The sequence below is a fragment of the Hylobates moloch genome, unplaced genomic scaffold, assembly GCF_009828535.3.
Source record: "Hylobates moloch isolate HMO894 unplaced genomic scaffold, HMol_V3 SCAFFOLD_15, whole genome shotgun sequence".
Classification (NCBI taxonomy): domain Eukaryota; kingdom Metazoa; phylum Chordata; class Mammalia; order Primates; family Hylobatidae; genus Hylobates; species Hylobates moloch.
Window position 1 is genome coordinate 67,588,693 of NW_026652290.1, and position 21,250 is coordinate 67,609,942.

General features: G+C 31.8%; 1 long non-coding RNA gene across 1 annotated transcript in view; it reads left to right on the forward strand.

Annotated features, from left to right (window-relative positions):
* The window catches only part of LOC131381284 (uncharacterized), a 90,729-nt gene that overhangs the window by 39,874 nt on the left and 29,605 nt on the right, over positions 1-21,250 (forward strand). The window contains exon 3 of the long non-coding RNA XR_009209913.1: positions 3,270-3,348. This is a non-coding gene — a long non-coding RNA (uncharacterized LOC131381284). The remainder of the gene's footprint in view (positions 1-3,269; positions 3,349-21,250) is intronic.

Below are 21,250 nucleotides of genomic sequence, written 5' to 3' on the forward strand. Positions count from 1 at the left end.
AATTTAAAAAAATATATCACAAACCCCCTGCAATTCCAATAATAATACGTTTATGGAATAAATTGTTTCTTGGATATTTAATATCTTTCTTTATAAATTAAAAATAATAATGTAATCCTGAAGCTATTTGAAAAGATTCTTTATATTTGTACACTACATTTATAGTTTTACTACTTTGTTTATAGTCTAGCTACCAGTTTACTCACTTCTAATAAACTATATATTTTATTATTTCTCAGAGGGATGAATGTAAATTTGGATAGGTAATTCATAGATTTGTGGAAAATCAATTCATATGTATATAATGAGAATGGTATGCATTATACAGAAATATAATTTAAAGGAGTAAAAAAATCCAATAGATATTCACCTTCCAGTTATTAAAGGCAATCATATTTAATAGTCCATTTATTTCAACCTAAGGATAATGCTAAGCTATGAATTAGTTATAAACTGAATGTCTTAAAAGCAAATGTCCAATGCTTTTGTGATTTTTCAAAGCCCAATAAGCATACAAAATTAAAATATTATTTTAGGTTGAATATATAGAGATATTACATATGTATATATATACACATATGATTTGTGATATGTATGTATATAGTTAACTGATAACATCCATAATTGGTAACTGATAAGGATGTTGGGAAAGTGAAAACATTTTATACTTCTGTTTGGAGTATAATTTGGCACAAACTTTTTAAGTAGCGATTTGTTAATACATAGCAAAAACCAAAATGACTTAATACCTTTGTATTCAGCAATTAAACATCTGTTATTTATAACACGCCATATGTACAGGGTTTAATAGATCAACTTGTTCATTAAGAATAGATATTAAAGGTGAAAAAAATACAAACAGTAGAGAAACATTTAGAGATAATAAAATTCTATTCCATTTACCTGATATCTCCCTGTTGTAAACCCGAGATAACCACTATTTATATTTTCTTAAGTTATCTAGAACTGCTTTATGTGAATGTGTACACACACACATATATACTAACCTTTAAATATAAACATGATCATTCTATACATACTATTATATTAAGGCATTTATCTTACTTATTCTTTAGAAATATTTTCATCACTTCCTGCATATGAAAATACCATAATTTATGCAACTAATTCACTATTGATGGGCATTTAGGTCATTACAGCTTTCTGCAATAAACATACTGCAATAAATATCTCTATGTATGGATCATGGGGAGTTTTATAGGTAGAAACTTTCAATGCTTTCCCAGGAATAAAATTTCTGAGACAAGGGGTATATGGTTTTAAGATGTCAATAATTATCATTAAATTTCCTTCAGAGACTTACACCACTTTCCAATGTCATCAGCAGTGAATAGAAATATCTATTTTCCAAGCACTTGCAAGTTTTTTGCTATTGCCAAACTTTTCAGTCTTTGCCAGTCTAAGAGAAACAGCCAACTATGTGGAAACAGGAGCTTTGTAAATGTACATTTGAAGTAGAAGCTGAAGCTGTCTTGGCCTGTGGGAAAAAAATGAACTATTTTCAGTGTATTTCAAGTATCATGAATTATGAGAGACTGATGGGAGATGGGGTCAGAGAAATTTGGCAAGGGACAGATCACATGGGGGCCTTACTGACTGCAGTAATGAGATAAAATGTTATTATGAATACATCATCAGCACATTAATCTAATGTTAAATTTTAGAAAGATCCTTCAGCTTGCCATATAGGGAGTAGACTGTAGTGATGAAATAATAGAAATAGGTATAGATAGAGGTTGTTAACTTAAAAAAATCAAGATGCATAAGTTTAGAAAAGGAGAGGAGATTTTATTTCTTATAAAGGGTTATGGCCTGCAAGGTGGCCATCCGCAGGCCTGGGAGCATGCCTCAGGCCAAGACCAGAAACAGGCACTTCTATGGAGGAGGCATTGGGGTAAAAGCTTGCTTTATGCAGAACAGGTTAGCTAAACATATATATTCAACAGGTTACAGGAGAAGCTATGAATATTCACGGAGGTGGTTCTGACACATGCAGACCTAAGAAAAACGCACAAAACATATGACCCATGTTCACTTTGGGGTGGAGACTTAACATTTAAATGTATTATAATTGGGGTTTATATGTTAAAAGGTCTTTTCAGGACGTGAAGGCACGCAAATGCACGATCTCTGAACTGGCCAGAAACAGTCCATGGTCTGTGGTCTTCTTATTAGGGGAAAGTTACTGAAATTAGTCTCTTGTCCAGTGAAAAGTGTAGTTATGGCTGGTGAAACAGGGGTTCAGTTAGTCCACAGCTGGTGGAGCTGAAAATTATTTTAATATTGTTTATATCAAGGGCAATGCATGTTTAGGAGCTAGAGAAAAACAAAAACAAATACAAAAAAACCCTTGTGGGAGTTACAGTTTATTCTTTAAGTGTAGAATGTATGACTTAACCCTTGCTCCTCTGTCAGTCTTATCTCTATTTTAACATTTATTTTAAACTGATAAGGTGCACATGTGAGAATAGGTGAAGGTACAGGTATAAAATAGGTATAAAAAATTTCTACCATATTTAAAATCTCTATATTTTTATTTTACTAAGAATTTTAAAACTCAGGAATAAATTTGATTTTATTAAATTACTTTTTGTTGGCTGGGCACAGTGGCTCATGCCTGTAATCCCAGCACTTTGGGAAGCCAAGGCAGGCAGATCACTTGAGGTCAAAAGTTGAAGACCAGCCTGGCCAATATGGTGAAACCCCATCTCTACTAAAATACAAAAATTAGCCAGGCGTGATGACATGCGCCTGTCATCCCAGCCGCTCAGGAGGCTGAGTCAGGAGAATCACTTAAACCTGGGAAGTGGAGGTTGCGGTGAGCCGAGTTTGCACCACTATACTCCAGCCTTGGCAACAGAGCGAGAATCCATTTCAAAACAACAACAACAACAAAAGTATTTTTGTATATATGAGATATTCTTAATGTTTTATCCATTTACTCTAATTTATTTTAAGTTGTAAAACCTGCTTACTTACTAGTGGAGCATGTGTATTTGTTGATATAAACCCATTTTTCTAAATTCTAATTAATTAACTAATTAATTAAAGTTTTGTGATTGAGCAGTCTTGTGTTTCCTTTTTTTTCTTGTTCTAGGAATTTCTCCTAGGAATTTCATCAGTCTACATTCTCATTTTTAATTTTTAATTTTGCTAGTTATGGTTTTAAATAGTTTTACTGTGACAATTTAAATAGCTTTTTTGACTCTCCATTTCTGAACACCAAATTTTTTAATGTTTTCTTTCAGAGCATGATTTGCAAGAGGAACTGCTACATATTTTACACTTATTTACTCCAACCTTTCCTGCTAATTCCAGTTTTTATTGGTAAGCACTGGGGCCTCTTCCAAGATAGCTGCATATATATTTTTCACAGCATAACTTTTAATGCCATATTCACAATTTTTACATTTTGTTTTTTATAAATGTATAATTAAAAAAATTTCAAAATGTTACCTATAAGGTAAATCCTCAAGGGTAACATTATTATAAAATATGTAGTATTTAGCAAATTTTAAAAACCTATATTGCATGTGTGTATATTTTATAAGGTTATAAAATTATTTAAAAATTATTGTGTAATATGTTGTTTGAGTTGATATACTATATTTGGATATAGTATAATCCTTTAAACTGCTACATTATAGTCAATGATGAATAGGTTATATTTCATTTAGTCTTTTCTATTAATAGATTATTTTTAGTTTATTTAATTTGGTTCCTAGATTAATATCTATGTTGTGTCATCTCTTAAAATTTCATATTTCCAAAATACTGTCCAAAATATCTGTCAGTTTACATCTCACCAACAACTACGAAGTTATCTAACTTCACCAAAAAATTGACTTTTAAGCATTAAGAAAGTGTGCCAATTTTATCGGTGAAAATAATGTAACATAGCAGCGTTTTCACTGGGCATTTTTCCAATTCCTAGGTACATAAAATATATTTTAATGAGTGGATTTTCAATCTGCTTTCTTTATTCAGTAACGTTCCTATTCTTATACTTTTGCCATTTTCTGGAATGTAAACGGTTCCTCATTTGATACAATTATATGTGACTCATGAAAAGTCCAGAATTTTATTTAAAAACATTTTATTGATTATGATTTGGTATTAATAAAGATGATTGTTAATAAAGTGTATTACATAGATCAGTTTTCTCTGAACTCATCTTTATATTTTTGGCTAGCTCATTCTTGATCATGAGATAATACTTTGAATGTAGCAATTATTATATGATTTAGTCAATTAATGAATATTTTAGTTAAATTTTAAAATGCATATACACAAGTTAAATTTTAAAATGCATATATATAAGTTAGATTGACCCACTCATTTGATTTCTTGTATGGGGCCAACAGCGTTTCAGGAGCACTGCTATTTTCTTACAATTTTAGAATCTCAATATAATTTTGTTTATAATTATGCCCACTTTATATGTTTGAGTTTTTCATTTACTGTGAAATTTCTCTTCTTTTATTTGACTATACTTACCAAGTGTTCATCTATTTTGTTTAGCCTTTAGAATATATGTATTTTGTTGTGCTGCTCAACTTTGTTATATTTACTTTCTGCTCTTTAAAATTCTTTTCTAAAAGAAAACTTTTTTTTGGAGAGTTTATCTTCTTTTCATCTGAAAGCATAATTAGCTTATCTGCAATTTTTAAAATAATTGGTAAATATTACATTAAAAATTTTTAGAGTATTTCATTGGCCATATTCCATTAGTTTAATTTTGTTAGGCTGTAGTTGACACTGGTTTCTGAATATAAAATGTCTGTAATTTGATTTCCTATTTAGCTTATAAATTATTTAGAATTTTACTTTTAATTTCTATATATAGTATTTCTGTTTTTTGATAATTTACTTATTGCATTCTAACCTATAAATATGTTATGCCTGATTTTGAGTATTTAGAGGACTTTTTTCATATTTCTTTATTGACTGTACATTAAAACATTTTAAATATTCCATGTATATTTGAAGAAATGCATATCTTATTTTGGGGAACAGAATTAAACATAATAGTAGATTAAACTTGTCTGTGTTATTGATATCATCTGTGGATTCTCAGTTTTTCCTCTATAGTTCTTTTGGTTTTTGAGAGATGTGTGTAAAAATTGCAAATTATTTTTGATATCTCAGTATTCCTTCTTTTATCAACTTTTGGTTAATACATTTTTTAAGTTGGGTTGTGTGGTGCGTGGAAGTTCACTCTCTTTTTCTAATTTAGTTTATTTTCGTGCAGTACCCCGCATTGTCCTTTTCAGTTGCTTTTGTCTTAAATTCTGTTTTTCTCATATTAATATTGATAACATGGATTTCATCTGTTTGAATGTGCATTTTTTATTTTCTATTTTTAAACACTTTTCACTTTGGTTGTGATGCTTCAGACTATAGATGGATAAAAGATATTCATTTTTAGAAACTTAAAAGTGTGATTAACCAATTTGCATTTATTTTTATTGTTGTTCTTATTCTAGAATTTGACTTCATATTTTTGACAGGCATTCTTACCCTTATATTTTCTTGAGATAGTTAATTTCTAGGAATTACATTTATCTTCATGTAACTGAATCCAAAGTTAACATCAATATAAGTAAAGAGTTGTATTTATTCAATGGCATAGCTTTTCTTGTAATCAACTAGAACTCAGACTCCTAGAACTCAGAGTTCCACTCTACTAATTAAATGATTCATTGTCTTGGTGTCAAGACGGCAATCCAAGTTCAGGCTAGAATCATATTCCAGAAGAAATTAGAGAAGGGCAAGGGACAAAACACATGCATCCCCAGCATTTGTCATTCTCCTTAATCAGGGAAACAGTAGCTTTTCTAGTAACTCCATCCGGAAGACTTCCAATTATGTCTCATTGGCCATAACTGCCAGTGATAATACATGATTCTTTTTGTTTCCTTCTTATGGAGACAGTCTCACTACGTTGCTCAGGCTGATCTCAAACTCCGAGGCTCAAGCAATCCTCCCGCCTCTTTCTTCCAAAGTGTTGGGATCACAAGTGTGAACTATCACATCTGGCCTACATCATTACATCATTCTTTAACCTGGTTATTTTATTTATTTATTTATTTAGAGACGGAGTCTCGCTCTGTTGCCCAGGCTGGAGTGCAGTAGCACGATCTCGGCTCACTGCAAGCTCCGCCTCCCGGGTTCACGCAGTTCTCCTGCCTCCTGAGAAGGTGGGACTACTGGCGCCTGCCACCACGCCTGGCTAATTTTTTTTGTATTTTTTTTAGTAGAGACAGGATTTCACCGTGTTAGCCAGGATGGTCTCGATTTTCTGACCTCGTGATCCGCCCGCCTCGGCCTTCCAAAGTGCTGGGATTACAGGCGTGAGCCACCGCGCGGGCCTCTTTAACCTGGTTATTTAAGCAATAGCCCCTATGGTAGTGTGGTGGCAGTCTATGCAATATGGTGATATTCTGAATGTTTTCTATAGAGACATCATTAATTTTCTAGCCCGAGATACAAGATGGTTATGTATTTATTTTTATATTTTTCAATATTATTTCCTATTGTTTGATTTGAGGGATCTTAGCAAATACTTAGGCTTTAATTTTGAACTTAATGTACATACTATTTAAATTCTCACAATTTTAATCTTACATGTACATTTTGATAATTAAATTCCTCATCATAGTTATTTTACTCAGTGGCTCCTTCCATCGTACATATTGCTAGGAATATATAAGAAATGCTCCATTTCAATCCGAAATTTAGTTGTTTTAGCCATTTAAGAAAACTGTTCTATTGTGTTTTTCTGACTGGTGCATTTATTTTTTTCTATTAGGAGGCATTAATTAGAAATATGAGTCTTTTAAAATTTAATTTCTTTATTTTTTTTTGCACTTTTTGGGATTTTTAAATGAATATTTTTCATGGCACTGATTTGGTATTCAATTGTGTCTATTCTGTTAATTATTTTTTTCCAACTTATACATTAGTTAGTTGCATTAGGTCCCAATGTGTTATCGTAGATCAAAAATTCTCTTTTCATTTTATTCTGCTGTCTTAATATATTTCTCTAATTTTGTCAAAAGTTTGAAGAATTTTTTCTGTAAAAAGTTATTGTTTCTGGTAGTACACCTTCTAAAATGTCTTTTATATCCTTTCCTTCTTTTTTTTCCTTTCTTTGCTTCTTTCATTCCTTTCTTCCCACTCTGTCTCCCTCCCTGCCCCTTCCCTCCCCTTCTCTCCCCTCCCCTCCCCTCCCCTTCCTTCTCCTCCCCTCTCCTTTCCTTCATTTGTTTCTAAGATAAAATTTGGGTAGTCTTTTGTCATAGTCCTTTTTATTTTCCTTACAAACTACTCATTTTCTAAAAAGACAAGTTTTTGGGCGTTTTAGCTCAGTTAAAGGATTAGTAACTTCTCTTTTCTCTACAGGAACCTTTTGCAAGACTTCTTAGATTTATAGTTTGATGACTGGCTGTTAATTTCTTTTATACTCTATTTTATAAATTACTGAAAAGTTAAGGTAAACTGTGACTTTATGGAGTTTGTGGGGTATCACAGTGGATGGATCTGGTTTCCCCTCTTTCATTTATACAATTTTGTTAAACATGCCTCACCAGAGTTACTACTCCGGGTCAGAGAGTGCCCTCTTCTGTTTGAATTGCTCTTCTTTTCTAGATACTCTCCCACCTCATTTCTAAGAGTAGAAATATGTTTTTGTGTTTCTGAAACAACTAATCATCTTAGGTGCTTATTTAGTATACGCTTTCAGACCTCCGTCCTTCCAAAAAATGGTGAAGTATGAATATTAGCCATAGAATTTCTTATTTGCAATATGGCAAAAAGATTTTATGTGGTTCTTTCAACCACCCAGTCTTCACTGGAGACTTCTGGAAATTTGACCATGCACCATTTCCTTCTCTTTAATATCCCCTTCTACATATTATAATTCTAGAGGTATGGAGTGAAAACAACAAATTGACTTTAAATTTTTTCTGATTTAGGGATGACTTCTAATATGAGAAAATGTCTCAATAATTTGATTAATGCCAGTGTGTATTTCTGCCACTTCAACTTATATTTTTAGTATAGATAGACTAGTTAGGAGAGAGGTTTTATCATCCTGCTTCTCCAGGACTACCTTACAGTAACAGAACCATTTATAACAACAAAAAATGAACACTTGAAACAAGTATGTAAATTATGTTATTCTCCCCCTTGATTCTATATTGGCAACTCTTAAAATGCATTGAAGGAATATTTACATTCTTGTGAAAATTATCCTAAGATTCTAAACAAAAATAAAATTAAAATAATATATGATTATTTAAAAGTATATGTATACACATACACATACATACATATATGGAAAGAGTTACACTATAATGAAAGAATTGGTTAAGTAATCTCATACTACATTTATGAATGATGTTATACTTCTTTAATATGATTTTCAGAATGTTTCAATTTTTATAATAAAAAGTATGTCATTTGTTCTTTAAAGTACAGTCTGTAAGGTCTAGGAAAAATGCGCACAAGAGAGAAAAGTTAAAATTTCATAAACCAGTTTGGATAAGCACAATTTAATTCCCAGAATCGAGGAATAAAAAACTATGCTGTTCATTATTGTATAATTCTGTTTCTTTAGATTACAATTTCAAATTCAAACAATGGTTGAAATTGTTTTTATAAATATGACTAATTCATGGAAAGAAAAAACTCATCTTCCTTTAAAATACTTTGGTGCAGACTTTGTGGTAAACGGCAGGGTTTATGAATTGCTAATAATTATTCGACTTAGAAAGTTATCTCTCCCTATTTAGAAAAAGAAAGGTTAGAATATACAATGTTTAACATTTTTTAGTCTGTAAACTTGTTATTGTAATGGTATCTATCACAGAAGCTTGTTGAGAGGTTAAGTTAGTAAATGTTAGCACTAGTTTTATTAGTTTGTAGAGATGAATAATTAATGAAATAACATCAGAAAATAAATAATTTAATAAAATACGTAAGGCAATGACAATAATAAAAGTACCAGAGCTTATAAGTAAAATAATTCAGAAAATCAAATTTCATCTAGTGTGAAAAAGTAAATCTGATTAAACATTAATCTTTCTAAGAAAATGTTTTACATTTCTCTACACATAGCCTTAATATTGTCATTTGGGGTAAAATTTAATATACAACTAAAATACGTTTAATATCTTACCTTCTTCAAATACAAAACAAATACATGAGGATTTATAAAACTGAAAGAGCAAACGTCTTTATCTTCCTCTTTGGTAAAATGCCTATAGCAATTTATTTCTTAGAGAAGCATAAGAACTTCCAGCAAATTAACAAATCAAATAAAAGTGCCACTCAGGACTTTACTAAAGAATTTGTCTTACAGTTTTTAGGGGTAGCTTTCATGTAAAATTCTTCAGTAGCTGATACTCAGCACTTACAAGTTTCCATGCACCCAACTGCCTAACTTTCTAAGTTAATTTAAGCTTTAAATGTATATTTGAATTTGCTTTCAATTCCCGAGATTCCATGTTATTCTCACCATGCAATGCTTTGATGCCTTATCACATGTCATTTTCTCTGCCTGAAAAAGTCTTTCATCCTCTTTGGTCCTGTCCCATTGCTAGCCGCTCAGAAAGTTTGTATTCCATCAGGGATCACTCTTCTACTATTTCCCATTGCACTTTTTACGTATCTTCTTTATGGCAAGAATGCTGCTTCTGTATTTTGTATGTACATATGTTTTTCCACTTGACTATTAGTTACTTGAGTAAAGGACATGACCACATTTGAATAGTTTTACATTTTATTTTTTAAACTAGCCAAACTCTTCCATATTTCAGGAGCTCATGGCAAAGACAGCTAGTAACCTAGCGAACATCTATTATCTTTACTAGACTACTAATATTACCTTGACCCATTACTGCTAGAAATAAAGGCTAAATTTTCAATCTTATTTGCAGCTAGATGTGGTCAAATAAACATTAAGTATTGGGAGGTAATTCTGGGAAGGTTCTTTAAAGAAACTTAGTCACCTGGAAGGAGCACCATTTTTACTCTTCTGCCCTGTTTAAAAATTAAACTGTTAAGTTAGATGTGATGACCAGAGCCTTAGCAGTTATCCTGACTTTGAGAATGGACGCCACATGGTAAGACGGTGAAGCACCCTGTTAGATCAAAGAGCCAGATCCACAATACCATAAAGCTAATGTAGCAAACTGGAGAGGTCTACTTTACATGAGACATTAAATATTTGAATATTAAGGCCATTATACTTTGGTATTCTGTTACTCTGTCAAATGCAATCTCTACCTTACACAGAGCTAAGTTAAAAAGCAAAAGAAACAGAAACGTTAAATATAACATTCATTATTTTCTGGGCAAGATAAAAGAAAAAGGCATTATAACAGTAAAGGCACTTTTAGTACTTACACATCACCTGGTTTTTTTAAAATACAGTAAAAATTTAACAAAATACCCATAAAAGTATTTTAACATGGCAACATTATGATTCATGTGCTGTCATTTGACAGTATGGACTTTGGACTTTAAGATATGATCTCCTTTGGCTTTCAGAAGACTATCATCACCAGCAACAACTTTTATTTGTGTGACTTTTTCTTAGTATTTTTTGGATTCTCTTCCTCCATATGCCTTCAAATGTCATTATCCATTAGAGTTTTATGACAGAATATCAAGTGCTAAATTTATGGACATATGGGTCAAGACCTAAACCCACATTTGTAACTCTCTAATGAATATCTCCATTCTTATGTCTTGTAGGACCTTGCAGAATCACCAGGTGGAAAGGACTTGTTTATTTCTACTTTCATTCTCTGTCCCAGCTCTCTTAGTCACTCCTCCTGTAGTTTCCTCTATCTTGACTATTTGTACCACTGTCCTTCTCTAAACTAGAATCTTCATCTCTGATCTCTTTCTCCCATTCTTGACTATTCAGTCACTAATGATGACCTCAGAAATGGAGGCTGGATTCATTATTTCCTCCCTATCTAATGGGCTTTTGTATTTGATTATTCATCACTGCAGCAGCCTCATAACTTCCTGACACATATTTCTCATTCTTCTGGCTAATTCCCCACTCATAACTCATGATGCCACAGCTGTTTTCAAAAATAAACCAAAAAAATTGAAATTTGATCCTGTTTATTGGTTCCTCATTGTCTACAAGCCACTGTTCTGATTCTTTGTCACGGAAAGTCTACCACAATCTATCTTCAGCTATAGGTTCTATGCCCCAGCCTATCTGAACTTCCTCAATGCTCTATGACCTTTCATTCCTTTCTGGACTGTGCTCTTGCCTCTGTCTAAAGTAGATTCTTTTTTAAAATTTTCTTTTAAATTTCTTTGTGATCACTTTAGTAATTCCAAATTCATATTAAAAGTTGCTTTCTTTGCAAAGCCTTAGTCAGTTCTCCAAGAAAGTTAGTGATTTTGTTATCTATGATATTATAAACTCTAAAACAGTGCTTACTTCCCTATAGAATATGCCTTATAAACGATATGAATTTACCAATTTGGCTCCCATACTGTACTTGAGACTCTTGAGGGCATGGGCATCTTAAAAAGTATTATTCCTTATAATTCCCTAAGATTTAAAAGAAGATGCTCAACATATAAAAAGATAATCTTTTCTATACAGGGGATAAAATATAAATGAAAAATGTGGCCAATCTAAAGATTTACAAGACACATACTCAGCAATGGTGTACAAGGATATAAATTGTCCTTTAAAACTGATTTTAGCAGGTTTTTGCTGGTCAACTAGGATATACCAAGAACACATGTTAGTAAAGATGTATTGCAATTTTTAAACAGATCTGTAGAGACTACCTGGAACCTTTATTAAAGCAAAACTCGTTCAGCTTATCTCAGTTTCATGACTACATGACTTAGCTTACTGCTCGTAAAACAAACACATCAAAGAAAATTTTACCTATAGGTCAAATTTTCATGATTAGTGCAACATTTTACTGTCCATAAAATTTAAAATGGGTCTGTTCATCTTAAGTTTTAAAGTTTGAAGAGGCTAATCTGTGACTTTTACTTTTGTCTGCATTGATTGTATTACTCCTGAAAAAGACTACATTTTTAGCTTTGAAATCTAGAGTCCTGATTTAGCCAAAGAAGAGGATAAGAGAAACAGCTTTTGTGGGGTTTTCATTTACAGAACAACCTGACCTGATTTTGAAGCTGAGTAAGTGGGAGAAGATATTTTTCAATCTCAGTTAATACTTACCATTTGTATGACTAGCCATTGTCCCCCTAAAAATGAAACCGACAAAAATTTTCCAAAGATTAATGGCAATCATCCACAGTTATCTTCTCAATCAAACCAAGCATCTGAGATAGATTCTTCAAAAAAAAAAAAAAAAAAAAAAAAAACCACCATTAGCAAGTCTTTATCCCCCGCTTCTCAAATCAGTCACTTCTCTATAAAATACAATGATTTCCTCAACAACAACCCCTGACATTCCTTCTTTAAAGAAAGTTTGTGACATCAAAATGAAATCAAGTAAGGAATCAAAATAGGCTATAATATTCCTTTAAATGTGAAAATATACTAGCTTTTGAGCTAGATAATAAGATCTTTCAAGGAAACCTTGCCTTTTACAAATAGATAGATACCTTTGGTCCTTAATAGTTGCCTTTATTATATAAAGGTTTTCTATTTCTCTTCTTAAAAAAGTACTACTATATATAAACATCCTTACAATAGTAGATGAGAAGCAAAACAATCGTATCTAACAGCTGTTCATAATATGTAAAGCACAGATTTCTGCTCCATAAATTGAAAAAATAAAAGTATTCAGATGTTTGGAAAGCAGAATACAATAGTTGTAATACCCAGCTCTAATTATAATTCTCATTTATGAATTATATCTTAGTAATGTTTTCTGTTTAATTATGTAATAGTGTGTACTATGAGTGTCAAGACAATCTTGAGCTGCATGTTTTAAGAATTAGCATTTTAGAAAAACATCTATAGTTTTAGTTTAGAAATTGTACTTACATGTACAAGCACACAAATGATAATGTTCAGCAAATGCAAAAAAATACCAGAATGTATATGGTTATATCTTAATTTTATATTTTATTTTTACTAATATAAAATTATACTTTTTTTGCTTTAAATATTTTGAATTTTCATTTTGTCTTATATGCATACTGTGAGTCTTCCTTAATAAATAAAACTTTACATCAGAATGGACTAAATAAACAAATCAACAATGATCCGTCTATAAGAAAAGTACAATTCTGACCCATGACTTGAAGCAACCAGCTCAATAGACAAGGCACTATCCGCAGCAACCAGTCCAGGAAGCCAAAAATAAACCCATGTAGCAACTGGCCAGGGCTTGATTCATGCCTAGTGTTCCATTGGAACGCTAAGCATGTGGAAGTTATTTATATCTTACTGCTCAAGGTCATCGCCAAGGTCTGATTTTTCACTCATGCAAAAAAATAAAAAAATTGCAACCTCCGGGATAAATGGGTTAATAATTGACAGCTTTCCTAAACTTTGTGCCAGCTTTCAACTTAGGAGCAGCTGGAGAAAGCTAAATATGCTTCCTTAAACAATCACATAGAATATCTTGATTCTAGTTAGCTAGCCTACAGCTTTTTGATGCCAATAGCCTCCAATCAGGGCATGCCTGGAGTCTGTTCTTCTTTTCTACTATGAAGCTTTCACGCTGCTCTGTCTGCATTTGAGTCTCTGCTAAATGTAACTGATGATGGCTGACTCCCTTGCTATATAGCAAGGTCATCTGAGTCATCTTCAGTTATTCCTATAAGACCACTACAAAGCCATATTTCCCACTCTGCTTCACCAGTGTAAATAACTACTGTAATAAATTCATTGGTTGTCTTTTTCATAATGTTTTTAATAATTTTCAGTAAAATTGGTGTATTTGTGAATATTATTAATATGCTTGTCAGGATTTTAAAATTCATGTATTTGCTGGGCACGGTGGCTCATGCCTGTAATCCCACCACTTTGGCAGGCTGAAGCAGGAGGATTACTTGAGGCCAGTAGTTCAAGACCATCTTAGGCAACATAGCAAGACTCTGTCTTTACAAAAGAAAATTGAAAAAAAAAATTAGCCAGGCTCAGTGCCTTGTGCCTGTAGTCCTAACTACTTGGGAGCCAGAGGCAATAGGGTTACTTGGGCCCAGGAGTTTGGGTGAGCACCCCAGCCTGGACAACAGAGCAAGACCCTATCTCAAAAAAAATTCTTATATTTACTATCATGCAATTATCTTTCTTAAACCTTTTTTCAGTCCCTGTTATGATTTTGCAAACTCTCCATATTGGTAAATGTAGTTGATTTTAACGACAGTATAATATTCAACCCTATGAATGTATGATGTCCAGTATTCTATTGATGGACTTTTAGATTTTTTCCCACTTTTGGGGTGAATATCTTTGTATATTCTTCCACATTTCTTTTAGATCATATTTTGCATGTGTAAAAATTTCTTTAATGTTCATACTTACAAGTGGAATTGCTGGAATTAGAATATGGGCCCTTTCACCTTAATGTAATCTTATAAAGTTACCCTTCAGGTAATTTTATCTACTTACTCTAAAATCAACTGAGTAATTTATTTATATCCTTGGACTTTTTAAATTTTTCAAATCTGATGATTGATAAATTATATGCCAGTGTCCTATTAATTTATGTTTTCCTAAGGAGATTGAGCTTTTTTTCTTGTGCTTAGTGGTAATTCACACTTTCTCTGGAAGAACTTATTTGACCATTTTATTATTGCATCATTTATCATTTTCTTGTTGTCTGTCAAAGAAAAATTGCACCAGACAAGTTAAAGAGGCAAGGAAGATTTTATTTAAGAATATTGTAATAAGGGAGAGAGATGAAATTCAAATCTGCTGAACCAAAATGAAGGAGAAATTTAAACACAGGGATGAGTTAGTGGAAAGTACTAAGGAAAATTAGGGGAAGGTTGGTCAACGTGATTAGGCCATCAGTGTTTGCTAACTGGTACATAACAAAGTTAGAGTTCAACACAGAGACTGGGGGATAGGAGGGTACTATCTCCTTTGATGATCACATTTCAGAAGATGGCTCCCAGGTTCTTTAGAAAATTTCTTGTGTGTAAAGCTTGCAAGAAGCTAGAAGAAGATATAGATCTAAGAGAGGCTAGAAATAATTTACAGTTGGCAAGTTTTCTAAAGTAAATCCTCAAAGAAAAGGGAACTCCGGGAGCCTATAGTTAGGAAGAAATCTGTCTAAAGTTTTATCAAGCTGAGGGAAAAATTAAGGCTGGCTATCTTGGTCACAATTTAGAAGAGTTTTAAAATCCTATTTAAAAATCCTTTTCTGGTTAATCTTTAATATTTTTTATGTTGTCCTTTATATTATAGGTGATTCAAGTTTTAATGCATCAGATTTGTCAACATTTTTCTTGATGTTTGTGCTTCGTGATAATTTAATAGTAGACATTTCTTAAGTAGTTTCACCTTGGGAAGGATTTGAGGTTTACACAAATTGTAGTCATGGGAGGTAAGTTAAAAAAAAAATACAGTATTCTTGTTCCTGGACTTTTAACTAATACATACTTTTGTGTTTCCAAGTGGCTTATGTGATTGATTTGTATATGATAAATATACATCTAGTTTGGTTTACCTTTACACCTGATGGGTCTGTTTACATGGGAGAGAACTCTAAAAAATGTATAACTCTCATTTGGGGTGATTATTTTATAATTTGATAACAATGGTGACATCTTGCTCTCTTAATTGCTCGCCTGGCTTATTTCTGATACCAAAGTCTTCTCTGGTAGTAAAAACGGGCTATGGGTCAAGGGTTAATATTAAAGCTGGGGTGTCCATGTAAACAGGAAGCAGTTATGTGGTCTGGCACTTCTTTGGCCTCCTTGAAAGTGATAGTCGTTATATCTGGAAAAAATCAGACTAAAGGATCCCAAGGAAACAGCTCCAGAGCTGCCACCCCCAAAAAATAGCACTGGCAAGGGGCCTGCTGCTCTGAGGGACTTCAGCTGGCATCAAAGTCTACCAACACCTACTCACTTGAAATGTCATCCTTATCACCTGTGATATGTGCAATTTCCTGAGCTCTTGTGATTCACCATTACTCACCTTTAATTCTGCCAATTTACAGCCAGTTTTCTGTATTATATCAATACTTCTCCATCTTTAGCAGCCATCTCTCCAATCTTCAATGTTTGGTTAAAATTCTCTCTCTCTCTCTCTCTCTCTTTTTTCCTGCAGGAGGCTAGACCGCTCCTTGACAAATATTTTCTGTAAACTCTTCTTTAATCTTCTGTGTGCCACATGTAGCAGACATGTGTTAGAATTGTCTTAGAAATGTATATTCTATGCATTTTTCTTTTTGATCAACATTATTAAGGTATATAGTACACAAAAAGATGCATTTGTTTTAAACATTCAGTTTAATGAGTCTTGACAAAATTATACCTTCCTATAACCACCACTACAGTCATTATGTAGAATATTTTCATCACTCCAGAGAGTTTGCTTATTCCCTTTTCAGTCATCCTTCCACAAGCCTTGCTTTCTATCCTGTTTTTTCACCTCCAGGCTCTTGGATATCACTAATGTGCTTTCTTATGTGTATGTATGTTTGTAAGCACTATTGAGGTATAATTGACATTAAAAAGCTGTACATATTTAATATATGTGCCACTTGATGAGTTTGGAGATAAATATACACCTGTGAAACCATCATCACAGTCAATGCCATAAACAAATCCATCACCCCAATGTTTCCTCCCACCTTCTTGATTAATTATTTATTGCTTACTTAATATATTTATTTTTAAATTATTATTATGAAAGAACTCAGCGTAAGATCTACCTTCTTAGCAAATTACTATGATTTAGTTTTGCCATTTCTAGTCTACTATATATATAAAAGTTTACAGTATGGACTCTTGTTTTTAGCTTCTATCACTGGACATGATGTTGTAGTGGATCATACATATTGTGCATAATAAGTAATTTATTAATTATAATTGCTGATCTATATGTCATTATATATTCCACAAATTGTTTATCCATTTCTCAGGCTATAGACATTTGATTGCTTTTAGGTTGGGACCATTGTGAATAAGGAGCATTATGGTTAAGTGCAAGAATTTCCATCAATACAAATTTTTGTATATCTTGACTAAATATTCATGAGTTGAAATACTGTGTCACTTAGTAAGTGTATATGCAATTCTTTGTGAACTGATTATTTTCTATAGTGGTTGTACTATTTTATACTTTGAACAGCAATGAGTAAAAATTCCAGTTGCTGTAAAACATTCTTGTCAACACTAGGTATTTTTAGTCATTTAAATTTAATTGTAGCCTGCGTAGGGGTTTTAACTTGTACCTTCCTAGTTGTAATGATGTTTAACATCCTTTCATGTATTTATTGGCTTACTTTTTTTGGGAGAAACTGTTAAAATATTTTGATTAATTTTTATATTTACATACACTAAAATTTATTTGCTTTGGCATATAATGAATTTTAATAAAAGCACACAATTTTGTAACCAATACCATAATCAAGATATAAAACAGTTGCATTACTGAAAAATATTTTCCTGATATCCTTTGGTTATATTTGGAACATTTTTAGTTAAGTTGTTTGCTTTTTTATTTTAGGATGTATAAGTTAAAATATATGTAATCTTGAATACCAGTCTTTCAACTGAAATGAGTATTATAAATACTTGCCTTTTAATTTTTAATGCTGTCTTTTAAAGTGCAAAATTTAAATTTTGATATTCAATTTGTGAGTTAACATTTTTCCCTTAACTTTTTTGCACAAATTATATATTATGTTTTCTAATGGAAGTTTTATAGTTTTTTTAAAAATAATATTTGGTTTTGGGGAGTCTGGCATGAGTTATGGATCAAAGTTTTGGTGTTTTCTTTCCTTTTTTATTTTTTAAAAAATGAATAGCTAATTTAATTGCTTTCTTCTTAATTCTATGGTAGATGTTTTTCATTGTTCTTATGTTTCTTCAAGTTTTTAACATAAATGTGTTTATAATTTTGATGTGCTTTCTCTGCATCTATTACAATGACTTATGGCCTTCTTTATTCTGTTAATGTGGTAAATTAAATTGATTTAGTTTTCCAATGTTAACTGATCTTTCATTGCTAAAATAAATTATACTTTGCTGGATACAATTTGTTATTATTTTTCTAAGCATATTTGGATCTATATTCATGAGAAAGTTTGCCTACAATGTTCTTCTCTTACAATATTTTTCTCTGCTTTAGGTATTAGGATAACAGTAGTCTAGTAAAACGTATTGGAAAGTGTTATTTTCTCCTGTATTTTCTGACTTCCTAGTAGAATTGTTATTATATCTTTCTTAAATGTTTCATAGAGTTTTCTAGTAAAGTCACAAAGGTTTGGGATTAACTTTATATGAATTTTTAATTGTGAATTCAGTATCTTTAATATATTTCTAGGCTATTCATTTTGCATGTATTCTTAAATATATTTTAATAATGATATCTTGAAAATGTTTTGCATTTCATCTAGGTTGTTGAACCTTGATGAATTAGACAATATTTATTTATGAAATTCCTGAAAAATTATATTTAGGTATATTATTCTGTTTCTGTTTTCCTTGTTTCCCAGTGTATTTCATATTTTCTTTTCGTCATTTCTTTGCATTGGGCATTTTTTCATACTTCATTTTTATAATGAAATTTTTTATATTCTCTAACTTTAAAAAATATGTTTATAATCTACAGTAGTGTTCCCTTTTTAATTTTTGATATTTGTCTTTTTCTTTTTTTACTTTTTGTGGGTACATAGTAGGTGTACCCTAGTATTTATGGGGTACATGAGATGTTTTGACATAGGCATGCATATAAAATAAGCACATCATGGAGAATGGAGTTTTCCTAACCTCTAGCATCCTTGGAGTTACAAACATTCCAATGACAATCTTTAAGTTATTTTAAAATGTACAATTATGTTATTATTGACTATAGTCACCCTGTTGTGCTACCAAATACCAGGTCTTATTTATTGTTTCTGATTTTATTTTATTTTTTTGGTACCCATTAACCATCCCCACCTCCCCCTACTACTTCACTATCCTTTCCAGCCTCTGGTAACTATCTTTTTACTCACCATGTCCATGAGTTTGTTTTGATTTTTAGATCCCACAAATATGTGAGAACATACAATGTATGTCTTTCTGTGCCTGGCTTATTTCACTTAACGTAATGATCTCCAGTTCCATTGGTGTTGTTGCAAACAACTGGATCTCATTCCTTTTTTATGGCTGAATAGTCCTCTATTGTGTATATGTACCATCTTTTCTTTAGCCATTCATCTATTTAGAGACACTTCGGTTTCTTCCAAATCTTAGCTATTGTAAACAGTCCTGCAACAAACATAGGAGTGCAAATATCTCTTTGATACATTGATTTTTTTTTTTTCTTTTGGGTGTATACCCAGCAGTGGGAGTGCAGGATCATTATGGTAGCTGAATTTTTAGTTTTTTGAGGAACCTCCAAATTGTTCTCTATACTGGTTGTAATAATTTACATTCTCTCCAACGGTGTACAAGGTTTGCCTTTTCTCCACATTCTCGCCAGCATTTGTTATTGCGCGTCTTTTGGATATAAGCCATTTTAACTGGGATGAGACAATATCTCATTGAAGTTTTGATCTGCATTTCTCTGAGGATCAGTGATGTTGAGCACCTTCTCATATGCCTGTTTGCCATTTGTATGTCTTCTTTTGAGAAATATCTATTCAAATATTTTGCCCATTTTTGATCAGACTATTAGATTTTTCTATTATGGTGGTAGTTTGAGTTCTTTATATATTCTGGTTATTAATCCCTTGACAGATGGGTATTGAGTTCTTTATATATTCTGGTTATTAATCCCTTGACAGATGGGTAGTTTGGGTAGTTTGCAAATATTTAATCCCATCCTGTGGGTTGTCTCTCCATTTTGTTAACTGTGTCCTTTGTAGTACAGAAGTTTTTTAACTGGATATGTTTCCATTTGTCTATTTTTGCTTTGGTTGCCTGTGCTTATTTGGTATTGCTTATGAAATTTTTACCCAGACCGATGGCTTGGAGATGTTCTCCAATGTTTTGCTATATTAGTTTCATAGTTTCAGGTCTTAGATTTAAGTTTTTAATCTATTTTGATTTGATTTTTATATATGGAGAGAGAATTGGAAGGGGTCTAGTTTCATTTTTCTGCATATGGATATTCAGTTTTCCCAGTCTATTAATTGAAGAGGCTAACAATAAAATGTATGTTCTTGGCACCTTTGTCAAAAAATGAATTCACTGAAAGTGTGTGGATTTGTTTCTGGGTACTCTGTTCTTTTTTATTGGTCTATGTGTCTGTGTTTATGCCAGTACTCTGCTGTTTTGATTACTATAGCTCTGTTGCATAATTCGAAGTCACATAGTATGATTCCTCCAGTTTTGTTCTTTTTGCTTCACATAGCTTTGGCTATTCTGGGTCTTTTGTGATTCCACTTAAATATTAAGATTGTTTTTTCTGTTTCTGTAAGAATGTCATTGGTATTTTCATAGGGATTGCATTGAATCTGTAGATTGCTTGGGGTAGTGAGGACATTTTAACAATATTAGTTTTTCCAGTACATAAACATGAAATATTCTCCTATTTTTTGGTGTCATTTTTTATTTCTCTCATCAGTGTTTTATAGTTTTCATTATAGAGATCTTTCACTTCTTTGGTTAATTCTTGGGTATTTAATTTTGTGTGTGGCTATTGTAAATAGGATTACTTTTTAATTTCTTTTTCAGATTGTTCATTCTTGGCAAATAGAAACGATATTGATTTTATATATTGATTTTATAGCTTGCAAATTTACTGAATTTGTTTATTAATTCTCATAGTTTTTTGGTGGAGTCTTTAGATTTTTCTAAATACAAGATTATGTCATCTGCAAACAAGCATAATTTGTTATTGATCATTTAGACGTTTATTTTATTAATCAGTCTAGATAGATATTTGTTAATATTATTAATCTTTTCCAAGAAAAGCTTTTAGTGTCATTTGTTTTCTCTTTTATGTTTTGTATTTTAGTAATGTTCGCTTTAACCTTATCATTTCATTTCTTCTACTAATGGTGGTTTTACTCCTTTTCCAGCTGCATATGTCTGAGATAACTGATTTAGACCTTATTATTTCTTAATACAGATTTTTTAACTTATAAAT